At 50.7% G+C, this 10,460-nt stretch overlaps 1 pseudogene; it reads right to left on the bottom strand.

Annotated features, from left to right (window-relative positions):
• Positions 1–6,799: 6,799 nt before the first annotated feature.
• Positions 6,800–10,460, bottom strand: part of LOC119252292 (patr class I histocompatibility antigen, alpha chain G-like) — a 32,245-nt pseudogene continuing 28,584 nt past the window's right edge.

Genomic DNA, 10,460 nt, shown 5'->3' with positions numbered 1-10,460 from the left:
TATTGTTGTATTTAAACCTATATTTTTAATTTTTCAAAATCTACTTAATTGAACTACATCTCATAACATATAGGAAATTTACAGCAATATCGTTCTATTTAGCCACCTTAATGTTATTATTGTAATATATATATTAAACCAAAATACGTTTTAGCCAAATAAAACTTTATAATAAAAAAGTAAGTAATCATATCTGTTCAATAAATTAAGAAAAGTCTACAAAAAAAGAGTATTATGTGTGTCTCTGTTGTTAGTTATTGCTCTAATGTGTGAGTTATTATCTAGTGTCATTTCTCTCGGCCTGGAAGACTTCCTTTAACACTCCTTAGGACAGAAGTGCTAGCAATGAATTCTCTGTTTTTAATTATCAGTAGTGTATTTACTTTGTCTTCTTTCTCCCCTCTTTTATTTCTTAAGATCTTTGCATGAAATAAAATGTCACAGCTTGTAGAGATGCCATTCGTACCAACCGCAAAGAGCTCTTAGAGAGCCTGGGCAGAAGCCACCAGCAAGCAGCTCCATTAGAAACACCAGGGACAGCCGGCGATGCTCTGCAGGCGATGTCAGAGGCAGGGCCAGAGGCAGGTATGATGATGAGGTTTCGGGATAGGTCTCAAAGATATATTGAGATCTCAAAGTCTGATGAAGATCTTTCTAGGAGTACGTACAAATCTATCACTTGGCTCAGGCTGGCTGCTGTTCTGGCTTGTATCCTCTTCAGGGGGCTGCCTTTCGAGCCTGATGGGCCCCTTTATAATCCCAGCTGTTTGGTGCCAGTTGAGCTCCAATCAGATTAGTCCATTTAGAGCCCTCTATGGTCTCATAAACCTTGAATGGTACCTGTGAGAGCTCCAATTTGATTGGTCCATTACAATTCTGGCACTGTATTCATAAATGAAACACTTGCCAGTGTATCCAGATGCCTGAAGTCAGGTAGTTTTACATAGGAGTGTAGGCCTCTGTCATTCAGAGCCCATTTGAAGGGCCCAGAGGCTACCCACAAAGATTCCCTCTCCCCACAGCATCAGGGATCACAGTGGGAGTGAGCTTCAGCAGGGCCAGATGCTCACCTGAGCACCCAGGCACCCCTCTATCACAGCCCACCAGGCTGGTCTCCCACCTGCCACAGCACAGCCCAGGTTAATGCTGCCAGAGCTCTGGGATGCCCACAGGCTGCATGTTGAGCTTGAGGCCTGGCACACCATGGGCTGTTGGGAGAGACCCTACGCAGCAAGCAGAAGGGCCTTAACCTGAGTCCCAAAGTCATGTGAAAACACATGCATCTTGGAGGAAAACCTCTAAGTGACCGGACCTGGTACTGAGTGCCCCAGAATGTGACCTGCATGGAGTCAGGCCTCTATGTCTCCACAGTCTTAGAATAAAAAGAAATAATGAGTAAAATTCCCATCCTCTAGCTAGGAGGCGATAAGATTATGTGTAAGACTTGACCACCTGGCATCCACAAGCCCGGAGTAAACAGTTATCAGTAGCAAAGCAGAATAATTAAACATTTAAGACGTCACTGTGTGGTATGCTTTAATGTTATGCTTAATTCGCTCTGAAACAGTATATAATGGGCACTAAGAAAATAAAGATTCACTGCATGCTGGACATGACAGTCCCCCATGTCTGATTTCCTTCACCATCACGTCCCAGGTCCAGGACTCACAAGAAGTCCACAATGGGCATCTCTCCCCAGGGCTTGTGTCAAACCTTGCTGTTGAAGTGGGTATCAGCAAAGCTGGTCACACTCCACTGATTGCACCAGGTTGCAGGGATCCTCATCCATGTAGCTATTGGAAAATGACCACTGGCCAATTCTGCCCCCAGAGGAGAATCTGCCCCCAGAGGACAAACCCACTGGGGCTGCTGTTCCTTTCTGCAGTGACTCCTGGCAGTGTGGACAGCACGTGGCCCTTGGTGGGTCTGAGAGTGACTTGGCTGTGACAGGCCTGGAGATGCTCCCTGGGCCCCTGTCTCCAGGAAGATGCTGCAGGTCACCTCTGCCAGGAGGGTCCAGTTGTGGCCCTGAGGTCATGACTGTGCCACAATTGGGTAAGGAAGGGGGAAAACGGAGGGCAGAGGAGACGTTCAGGGAGGAGGTGACCACATCTGCCCTGGTTAGGCTGCAGGAGCCTCCTCCCTGCCCCGCACACTCTCACCCTCTCCAGCCTCTGTGCCCCACGGTGCCCCAGGCCTTCCTCAACATGGACCCTCTCCTGTCTTCTCTGCTCCCCACACCAGGCAGGGAGGGCTCACAGGGCCTGTCATCATCTCCACTTTCTCTCCCAGCCCCTTTCCCTGCAGCCAGGAGAGCAGACAGGGGCTGAGCACCCATGATGTGCCAGGCCCTGAGCTGAGACTCACAGGCATCATCTCCCCACCCTCACTGTGTCCCTAACCTCACCACACACAGGTGAGGAAACTGATACTCTTGGGGGAGTCCCCATGCTGGTCCCACCCGTACGATGGGGGACGGTCTGGAGTCCAGGCCCAGGGCAACGCCCATGCCAGTTCTGGACCCCGCCCCCACGCCCAACACCCAAGACCCTCATCCCTGTCTCCTCAGGATTACTCACCTCCCTGTACCCTCCTGCTCCCCTGGGGCTCAGGTCACCTGTCACACCCTCATGGAGGAGGCCCAGCGACTCCCAGGTCAGGGGCCCCTCGCTCTCTGCTCCCCGGGCCCGTCTCCAGCTGGACTCTGAGTTACAGACACACAGAGCCCTGGGACTGCTCACTCTGCACCCCAGTGCCTGGCAGGTGGCATCCCAAATACAGGTCATTTGAGTTAAGAAATTAACACAGCTACACAAAGAGCAGCTCAGAGGACTCTTGTTTCTGGTAATGACTGTTTAGGACATTTCCATCAAACACAGACTGAAAACAATGCCTATTGGTGGCATTTACCCTCCTTAAGAGTGCAAAGATTTCAGATATTTCAAGAACTATTATATGAAGATTTATCCTTATTCTGTGTGAACCCAGAAGTCAGAACCTGGTCATGTCTGCAGCAGTCTCAGGGCCCAGCCTCTGTCATCACCTCCTCTCTCCCCACCTCATCTCCTTCCATCACAAGAGCAGGATCAGGAGGAATTTTTAAATTCAACTTAATCACATATGGCTGCCTGGGCAGGTAGTGGGCACCCATCACTAAGAGGACACAACCCTCACTCTGGATGTTTCCAGTGGGTGTGACCACACTGAGGCCTCAGCCCCCTCAGCCCTGAGACCCTTCCTCACTGCAGCTCCACAGCAGGTGCCCTGAGGCAAAATGTTTATTTTGTTTCATGTTTGCCTTTTTGTGCTGTTTTTATTGTTTGCTTGGGTTAACATTTTCTCCCTCTCCCACAGTTCTCTATTTCACATCATCATAACCACAAAAAATAATAGGACTTTTACAGTAAAAAGAAAACACTATGTCCAGTCCCGGTAGCTAATGTGGTAACAACACTTCACTTTCTGCCTCCTCTTCCAGTGGGGACCAGGACAGTCATCCTGAGCACAGCGGTGAGGAAGGGAGGGAGGGAGGTGGGGGAACCAGCCTGGGTTTATCTGAGATCCTCTCCCTGCTGCACATGGAGGGTGACCCTGGGGAGATGGGAGAAGCCCAGAAATGAAAAACAATCATTTCACCCATTTTCCCTTCCTCCAGGAGCTGAGGTACACCCTGCTCCATCTCCCCCTCCCTCCCTGGACTGTAGACAAAGGCTCAGCTCAGGAACTGGGGTGACCTGGGCTAATCCTGCCCCTGGGCCAGGCCAGCAGGGCACACACTCCTCCCTCCCCCTGTGGGACTCCGTCCAGCTCTGGTCTAGAGAGAAAGTAGCTGCAGCCCACAGAGGAAGTGACCCCCTGGGAAACAGAGCGATGCCAGGCTGGAGCTCCCTGACCCCAAAGGAGATGAGCTTGGAGCGAGCATTAGAGGAGGAGAGAGGGAGCTGTCGGGGGGGAGCTGCCCCCACAGCCCAGCAGGGTCCCACCCAGGCTCCTTACACCTAACCATAGGAATAGTCCCAACCCCTCCTGTCTCCAGATCCTCTGCTGCCTCAGGTCCTGCTCCAACCTGCTTCTCCACGGAACTGTACTTAATGGGGTGTTGCCTGAGACTTCACTCTGTGGGATTTGAATTCATTTATGCTGGAGCTTGATGTGTGGTTATCTTCCCATTGCCCTATGATGTCTGCCCTGTTTCTCCAGTTACACCCCCCGCCCGCCTCCCCCCCGCCCCCCACACACACAAGCTCCTCTCCTTGGGAACCAGACCCTCACCCAGCACAGGGGGTTATTCTGACCCTCTGTCTCTGGTCCCCTCAGAGCCGCCCTCTCTGCAGTGTCTCTGCTTAGCGGTGTCTGAGCAGCCCCAGGAGTCCCCGCACCTCCTGCCTCTGACCTTGTGGGAAACCAGCCCCTCACCCTGCATGACAGTGAGGAGGTGAAGGCAATGTCCTGAGATCAGTGATGGATGGAGAGGACAAGTTATTTTTTTTTCTTGGTTTAAAATAGTATTTTTATTACTGTATTTTTGAGGTAACACGTGTTTACACACTGCACATGACTCAAAGTCGGAGACTCACCTCCTCAGATGCAGGTTCCCTCACTCCCCAACTCCAATGCACCCAGAGTCCTCCCCTGTGATCCTCTGGACCTTCTTAGTCCATTTGCTCCCCACCCTCAACCCCCTCTAATGCCTCAGTTCTGCATCCAGACTCCAAGGGCTTGGTTAGGTTTTCTCTGTTCCTTTGCTGAGTTTCTGCATATTGCATATATGAGTCCTGTCATCTGGCATTTGCGGTTCTCCTGATTTATTTCACGTAGCTTAATTTTACCCATTTCCATCCATGTTGTAAATTCAAGATTTCATGTATCTGCCACAATAGTTCCCATCATCTATTTTATGCACATGGATTGTCATCCTTGACCCCTTTCTTACAGCCCAGCAGTAGGAAACACTGTAAAGTCCATTTCTAAATGTGCACAGTCCTGTCACTGCCTGCTATTTCCCTGCTCACCCCCAATGAGCCACCAACCTCTCTGTCCTGGGACCCGCACTGGTTTCCTCCATTTCTCCTCCCACCTCTCACCCTTCCATGCTGCACAGCAGCTAGACTGAGGCTACCAGAGAGAAGTCCCACAAGTGTGTATCTGTTCAGAAGGTCTTGTCACCCCACACCTTACTCAGAGAATCAACCCTCCCAACATCCTCAGGCTGAATGACCTGGGTGCACACAGATCCCATCTCAGTTGGCCTCTGCTCAGCTCTTGGCCTCCTACTCATGTCAGTCACACAGACACATTCCTGCTTGAGCATCTGCACTGGAGGTTGTCCTGCCTGGACTGAACTTCTCTGCACATGACATTCTTGTGGGCAATGTGTCCATCAGACTTTTTCTCAAAGGTCACTTCAATGAGACCCACACTGACCACGCTGGGAAGAAAACCATACTGTCACCTTCCCACATCCCTTACCCACTTCTAACCAGACACACGTGGGTTACTGTCTGATCTACTGTCACACAGCCCTCAGTCTCCCCTCCTCACTAGGACACACTCTCTGCAGGCTGCAAGTTGTGTGTGTTTTTTGTTCATTGAGTTTTCCTAGTTGCATAAACAGTCACACATCTGGTGCAACAGTTATCAGTTGTGTTATCAGTGTAGAGAATCTCCCTGTTCTAGAGACAGTGTCTTCACTGATGTGACACATTACACATGTATTTCTTTTGAAAAGGGGTTTGTACTTGTTTTTTTTTTTTAAGATTTATTTATATTTGCATAGAACTGGGGTGTAGGTCGGAGTGCATTGCTGGGGTAAGAGAATTCACCAGAGAGAGTGGGGAGTATAACAGGAAGATTTACTGGAATACACTGCTAAGGGGAGCAGCGGGCGAAACAGGAGAGTTCTGCTGCACCATAAATGGGTAGCTCCCTGGCTGGGGATTGAACTCAGAGTGTAGAGGTGATAGTGCTAAGACTTAACCCCTGGTCCACCAGGGAGGCCCAAGTTCCTAGGCTTATGGGTCCTATTTTTCAGCCAACTATGACGGTAACTGACTCCATCAACCCATGGGTCTTGACTAGCACCAGCACTGGGGGTACTACATTTAAGGGCAGGGTTACAGGGAGAAGCTGTAGAGAAAAATAGAAATCTATCAGGAACATATCTATATCCATAACAAAATTATCAAATCCTCCTCTTTAGTAATACCAGGATTTTGTTGGAAAAGATGGAAAGAATAATTGGAAAAAAGTCCTAAATGAGGCCAAAAATCAGATGAGTCTGGAAATCCATCTCACCAGACTCCTGCATACAGGGGATACCCTGGGCCTTGTGGGGACAATGACAGATGCTCCTGCTGCTGTCAGAGACAGGGACCAAGAGGACATGGGGCCTGGTCTCTAAACATCAAGGAGAACAGGCATAAAGCAAAAAGACAAAATGAACAAACAAACAAAAACAAATAGGAATCCATAGACAGGCTAGACCCTGAGCTGAGCCCGGGCTGACCTGGCCCTCACAAGTACTCCCTGACCAGACATGACAGCACAAGGCCAGATGGGGTCTGACCCTGTGATCACAGGCCCTGCTGGGACAGGTGCTACTAAAGGACAAGGACAAAGGAGCAGAGAGATTACCCCTGAGGAGTGACCATGTCAAAGCCCCTGATGCACTGAGCACCAACTGGACACAGGCCCCATCCCCCTCAGCTCCTCACAGCCTCTCCCACCCCCACCTGCACAGACTCAGCACAGTAAACACATGAATCTGAAAGGTTTCCCATTCATTTCATCTCAAATTTTAGGAATCATTTTTATTAGCCCACGAAACCCATCAAGCAAGCTTACAAACAGTAATTTCAGAACTCAATTATTATTTCAAGGGGGAAGTAGCTACTATTCTTCAGGAAAACACAAAGACAGGTAGACGCAGACTAAGCTGCTTCTGCTGGAGCAGGAAAGTCATCACGGAGAGACACACATCAGTGTAGGGAGGGACCTGGTGGGCAGGGCTGGGCCAGTCTCCCCACCTCCTCACATTATCTCATAAGAACAGTGTAGGGGCAGGACAGGAAGGACACAGTGCAGGTTTTCTGATCCAGCAGACCGGGTAAAGAAGGAGTCAGAGTCCTCAGTGGGTTTTGCAGGTCTTTTATTGGGGTTCATCAGGCATATAGCAGGCAGGGGTGCTGGGGGGCCGGGAGGCTGGCAGTCCTCCGAGCACCCAGCAAATCCTCACTATATCTGGGCTCTCTGGCGTGCTCTCTGGCTTTCTCTTCTCTCGGCTTCTGTTCGTTCTTGGCTTCTTCTGGCGTCCCCATGATGCTGCCCTTATAAACTCAGTCTCTCAGCCTAAGTGTACCCACTTCAAGTGCCCGCCATCAGGCATGCATTCAGGACCACAGGGTTCCCTCATCTATCCTAATGGCGGGAGGGCAGAAAAGCCTGATACTTTTACCTTACCCTACAATCCACCCCCTCAGGGTTTTCTGCCAGACAGTCTATACAAGTCATAGACATTTTTCTTGGCAATAGAACACTGCAGCCATGGCCCCCCCCCAAAAAAAATTTTTACATCACAATAGAACAACAAAATAAATAAAATACAACAGAACACAAATAATTCCAGGCAGGGCACCAACCTAGTGGCAAAAGACAATTATTGGCACCAGCAGATGAGCCACCAAATCTGCTGCCGAAGGCACTGCTCATACGAGGGAGGGGAACCACTCACGGCATCTACTGTGACACACCAGGAGCCTTCAGACTTCCTGGCCTTCTCTGTCTGTACAAGCCACACACCGCATCCACCCCCAGGATGCACTCACTCTGGGATTGGTGATTCTATTCTACCGTTGGGGGTAATCACCAACCCTCAGGGTGTCTGTCTGCAGTAGCTCTAACACTCAGCTTTCATAGCCACCAATGCAACATGCAGACCCCTGCACTCAGGCCAACCCACTGCACAAGCACATGGATTGGGGATCCAAACTCTACATGCGGCATCTCTTGGGTCCCTTCTTTGGCTTGGGCTCTACCCCAAGCCACGTTCCCCACCCGCCCCCCAAGGACAGGTTCCTCAGCTCCTCACCCTTACTCAAGAATGAACAGGGCATCACCCACAGGTGATTTTAAGAGACTCACTGTTCTTCAGCATACTTAGGCTGATTAACAGCCGCTCAGGGCTTCTCAACTTTGCACCACCTTTTGCCTTCTCAAAATTGGCTTTTTTCCTCTGCCTAGCTGCTGGGCAGTACACAGGCTGCTTTGGCCACTGAGGCCCACTGGCCACCCCCAGATTCCCAAAACACATAACCTGCCGAGGTCCGTTGCCTTCTGGCAGATTGTCAGTCCAAGTCCATTAGTCCCAAGTCCATAGGCTTCTTCCTTATGTCAGCACTGGCGAGCTCTGAATCATGGTCCTCTTTCTTTCCCCAATGATTCTGCTGCCTCGGCGGTCTTGGGCTGGTCCTCTCGGGTGTCTCCTGCAGGCCAGGTCTTGTCCCGCAGCTCCCTGACCTTCTCCACCTCCTGTGCCGCCATGATGCCTTCAGCATCGTCACAGGCAAACACAGTCTGTTACTCCTTAGTCCCTCCAGGTCTTCGGAGGGCTCCAATACCTGCCTGCATGGATCATCCTACCGACTACACCAATTGTAGACAGCAGGAATGGGCACAGGGCAGGTTTTCTGATCCAGCAGACTGGGTAAAGGAGGAGTCAGAGTCCACAGTGGCTTTTTTTTTTTTTTTAATAGAGGCATGTTTTATTTATTTATTTGTTTTGTTTGTTTGTTTTGTTTATACATGCACTGGGCACAGTCAGAAGCGCGGGAGGGTGAGAGAATTCACCAGAGCCAGAGCGGCGAGCAGAGCAGGCAGAAGGACCGAAGTACACTGCTGAGGGGAGCAGCGGGTGGCAGGAGAGGTCTGCGCGCCATGTGGGACCCTCCTCCAGTGGCCGGGGAGCAGCCAGGGATCGAACTGGCGCCGCAGAGGCCGCGGGCAGCTTCGCAACCCAGCGCTCAAACACTGCGCCACCGGGGAGGCCCCACAGTGGCTTTTGCAGGTCTTTTATTTAGATTTACCAGGCATATGGCAGGCAGGGGTGCTGGGGGGCCAAGAGGCTGGCAGTCATCCCAGCCCCCAGCAAATTCTCACTCTATTTGGGCTCTATGGTGTACTCTCTGCTTCTCTTCTTCTCTCAGCTTCTGTTTGGTCTTGGTTTCTTCTGGCATCCCCGTGATGCTGCTCTTATAAACTCAGTCTCTCAGCCCAAGTGTACCCACTTCAGGTGCCCACCATCAGGCATGCATTCAGGTCCACAGGGTTCCCTCATCTATCCTAATGGTGGAAGGGCAGAAAAGCCTGATATTTTTCCCTTACCCTACAAACAGAAACACATTCTGATGCCTTTTGTAGCAAAGGAAACCAGCAGATCTTGAAGTTACAAAGTGGGGGTAAGAAGAAATCTTGCATCACTCAGCCCCCACAAGGCAGCTGGCTCATACTGTGAAGGATCATAAAAGAATTCAAAGAAACACATAAGTGTCACATTCTCATAGTCCACCGCATCCTCAGAATGTCCCCCTCACAGCTTCCCCATCATCACCCTCCCAGTCCCCTGCGAATCTCCACTTCACTGGGCTCTCTCTGGTGTTCACTTCCGGTCTCTCGCTGGTTCTCCTTCTGGTGGTTCTGTTCCCAGACGCCGCCCTTATAAGCCTGTCTCAGCCCAGGTGAATCCCACCTACATATGCCCACACCCTACTCCAGGTGCCCGCCATCAGGAATGCATTCAGGACCGGAAGGTTCCATCATCAATCCTAATGGCAAGAGAAGCCTGACAATCATTTATCCTACACACACTTACCTGCAGCCTGAGTGTAGCTTCCTCCTCGTCCTCCTGTGGGAAGAAGCATCATATGAGCCCAGGGAGGAGTCAGCCTATGAAGTCCTAAAGGAATCCCCAAGTCTGGACCACAGGAAAATTTCCAGAACTGTGACTGGACACTTAGGGCAGGAGCAGGAAATATAAAGAAAGGAGACGAGAGGGGACTGGACCAACTACCTCCTGGGGTCTGCCCTCAGCAGGGACCTTCCCCTCTGCCATTTGCTGGAATCAGGGCCCCATCACCAGAATTACCAAGGTGAACAATGGGATTCATTTTCAAAAATGCTTTACAAAAGAGGGTTAGCAATCAGCTCCCAACTGGGTGTAGGGTAAGGAAAATGTATCAGGCTTTTCTGCCCTCCCGCCATCAGGACAGATGATGGATCGTTGCGGTCCTGAATGCATGCCTGATGGCGGGCACCTGGAATAGGGTGTGGGCATAGGTAGATGGGATTCACCTGAGCTAAGACTGGGCTTTTAAGGTTGGCGTCAGAGGGACACCAGCAGAAGCCGAGAAGCCAAGAACGAACGGAAGCTGAGAGTAGAAGAAGAGAAGCAGAGAGAATGCCAGAGA

This window comes from Talpa occidentalis, unplaced genomic scaffold, assembly GCF_014898055.3.
Source record: "Talpa occidentalis isolate TD23 unplaced genomic scaffold, MPIMG_talOcc4v2.1 talOcc4.2, whole genome shotgun sequence".
NCBI classification, from domain to species: Eukaryota; Metazoa; Chordata; class Mammalia; order Eulipotyphla; family Talpidae; genus Talpa; species Talpa occidentalis.
This window is presented reverse-complemented; position numbering and strand designations above follow the sequence as displayed.